This window comes from Mus caroli, chromosome X (assembly GCF_900094665.2).
Source record: "Mus caroli chromosome X, CAROLI_EIJ_v1.1, whole genome shotgun sequence".
In the NCBI taxonomy this organism is placed as follows: Eukaryota; Metazoa; Chordata; class Mammalia; order Rodentia; family Muridae; genus Mus; species Mus caroli.
In genome coordinates this window covers 74,323,849-74,327,162 of record NC_034589.1, presented here as the reverse complement: position 1 = coordinate 74,327,162, position 3,314 = coordinate 74,323,849, and the positions used below count along the sequence as shown (strand labels likewise).

The following is a 3,314-nucleotide window of genomic DNA, read 5'->3' as shown; positions in this document are numbered from 1 at the left end:
CTTTCTTTCTTTCTTTCTTTCTTTCTTTCTTTCTTTCCTTTTTTATATACTCCAGATTTTATTCCTGTTAGGTACACACTCAAGCTGTTCCATATCCCATACCTCCTCCCTACCCCTCTGTCTCAAGGAGGATGTCCCCACCCACTCCCCACCCCAGCAGGCCTCTAAACTCCCTGGGACCTCCAGTCTTTTGAGGTTTTGGTGCATCTTCTCTGACTGAACCGAGACCCAGCAGTCCTTTGCTGTATATGTGTTGGGAGCCTCATGTCAGCTGGTGTATGCTGCCTGGTTATGTCTGAGAGATCTCAGGGGTCCAGTTTAATTGAGACTGCTGGTCCTCATACATGGCTGCCCTCCTCTGCTTCTTCCAGATTTTCCCTAATTCAACCACAGGGGTCAGCAGCTTCTGTTCATTGATTGGGTGCAAATATCTGCATGTGACTCTTTTAGCTGCTTGTTGGGTCTTTCGGAGGGCACTCGTGATAGTCCCTTTTTGTGAGCACTCCATAGCCTCTGTAATAGTGTCTCATGTCTTGAGCCTCCCCATGAGCTGGATCTCACTTGGGACCTGTCTCTGGAACTTCTTTTCCTCAGGCTCCTCTCCATTTTCATCCCTGTAATTATTTCAGACAGGAGCAATTATGGGTCACAGATGTGACTGTGGGATAGCAACCCCATCCCTCACTTCATGCCCTGTCTTTCTGATGGAGGTGGGCTCTATAAGTTCCCTCTCCCTACTGTAGGGCATTTCATATAGGGTTAACAAGACTTTCAAAAGTCATTCTACAGTTTCCAAAGCCTTACATTTACCTATACCCCAAAGCTAGCTTCCTGAAACTTTACAGAGAAATATATCAAGCTAATCATCATTCCCACTTGAGTAATAAAGTCCAAACACCAACTAACACCTGTGTTCAATGTGAAACAACTTGTGTGTGCTAACAATCTCATTTACAAAGGTAAAAGCAATGCATGAACTCATTTGTATGTTCTGATTTGAAACACTGAGCACTGACTTCCCTATAGCTTTTTAAAGTCCTAGAACTGGTAACCAAAATTTCCACAGGAACATCCATTTGTAAAAGCTGGGATTTCTTTACTTCACCTAAAGTCATTTTAAAAAATGTGTACATGTTGGGAGAAAAGTGCCAAATATGCTAACACAGGTTTATACTATCTATAAAATGGGACCAAATTATTATGATTGGTTTCTGTAGCCCTAGAATTTACCATACACAATTTAGAATAAAATCACAAATTGAGGAACACCGAGGGAATTCAGCTTTTCTTAATCCAAGGTATTGTCTCATTAGAACCCAAAACCTTCTATAGGACCTTAGGTTTTCCTATTCCTACAAAAGAAGTGTTTCTGAGGAAGTGAGGACTTACAAAGAATATTAAAGTTCAAGAATTTTGTTTTAACCATAAACCTTAAGTTTTCTATTAGTGCTTTAAAAAAATCCATTATCATTTAAGACAAGATAAATTGCATGACTAATCAGCTGAGCCTAGAAAATAACCTCCAATGGAACGATACCGAGTTCAGTCACTGAAGCAAGGGGTGCAGGGTGGTCACACCTGTCATGTTCAAGTCTCAAAGCCTTGGAGCATGGAAGGATATCTACTGCCCTGTGTTATCAGAATTTGTCGTTGTAGGTTCCATGCTGATGGGCTGCACGCATGTGCAAGACACAAATCTTTCAGTACACTTAATTCCTTTGTCAGCAACTTAATTTTTGAGCAGGTTTACTCTTTGCAGTGTATCTTGAGCTTTCTGCTTGCTTATTAACAGGCTGTTTTTCTCAGCCATATCGGTATTCCTCACTATTTCAATCGATAGGTGAGCTCTTTTTTCTTTGCTTGCTTGGAGGCACAGCTTTGCCTCCTGCACCAGGCCCAGCAGGCAACACCTGAGGAACTTGCTGTCAGCCCCTGGCATGTGCGTGAGTATGAATGACACTTGTTCCATTCACTCCTGGAGTAGTGGCTGTCTGTGACATCTTGCTCATTTGGACATCTTCCTTTGCCAACACAGAACATGAAGAAATCAGAGCAATGCGATCCGAGTAGGCCACACTCAACTGCCAAAAAAATCTTTACATGTACCTGTGCCTCCGGCCATCTGGAACACCTGCCCCCAGACAGCCTCCACTCTTGATTGAAAATGCAAATATTGAAAACTCTAGTACAAACCATAATACATGTATGAGGAAAGAATAGTATATCTTTGTGAGTACTCAGAATACTGTGAGAAAATAAATACATGAACAAAACATTTCAAATTTCCTGTAGCTATGATACAATGGGGGAAATGTTGCAAAGTAAAATCAAGGAAATATGGCAATATTCACAAAGAAGTAGTCCAAGATCTCAAATATTTGGTGTACAATTCTGCATAATCTGTTGGTAAAACTCAAAGGCATGACCCCCAAGTGACTGATCACAGGTGAGGCTTTGAAGAAGCAATTGAAATATGATCTCTCTCTCTCTCTCTCTCATCCTTCCAATCCTCCTCCTTTCCTCTGCTTCCATTCCTTCCTCTTTCTTCTTCCTATCCTACTCCCTCACCCCACCTCTGTGTGTGTGTCTCTATCTCATCTCAAATGTGTGGTAGTTTGAATAAAAATGGCCCCATAGGCCCATTGGGAATGACATTATTAGGAGGTGTGGACTTGTTAGAAGAAGTGTCTCAGTAGAGGTGGACTTTGAGGTTTCAAATGCTCCAGCCAGGTACCTTGTCATCCTCTCTGCTGTTTGCTGATCCAGCAATAGAAGTCTCAGCTCCTTCTTTAACACCATGTCTTCCTGCATGCCTATGTTTCTGCCATGATGATAATGGACTAAATCTCTAAAACTGTAAGTTCAGAGTTGCCAGGGGCATGGTGTCTCTTCCCAGCAATAGAAAACCTAACTAAGATATTACCTCCATATCTCCTTTCCTCATTATGATGGCTGAGCAGTGAGCAGCTTTGTCAGACTGTATTCTCTTTAGCATGATGCCTTGCCTCAACAGAAGCTAACAGAAATGAAGCCAAGCAACCCTAGAGTTAATCCTCTGAAGTTATGAGCCAAAATAAACCATTTCTCTATTGAATGGTTTTTGTCAGGTATTTGGTACAGTGACAAAAAGCTAACTATCTATAGAGACTGTGAATTCAAGAAATTTATGTAGTAAGTGATCTTTACAACTATATGCAACAGCCCTATATAACCACTGGTTTTAATAAAATTACAGAAAAATACTGATTATAAATTTTCAAGTGGAAGCCTAACATTTGAATTCTTCATTATACTATGTGCCAAGACTAATAACA

At 41.0% G+C, this 3,314-nt stretch overlaps 1 pseudogene; it reads right to left on the bottom strand.

Moving 5' to 3' along the window:
- Positions 1 to 1,621: 1,621 nt before the first annotated feature.
- On the bottom strand, positions 1,622 to 2,196 carry LOC110286256 (annotated as a pseudogene).
- Between the last annotated feature and the right edge of the window lie 1,118 nt (positions 2,197 to 3,314).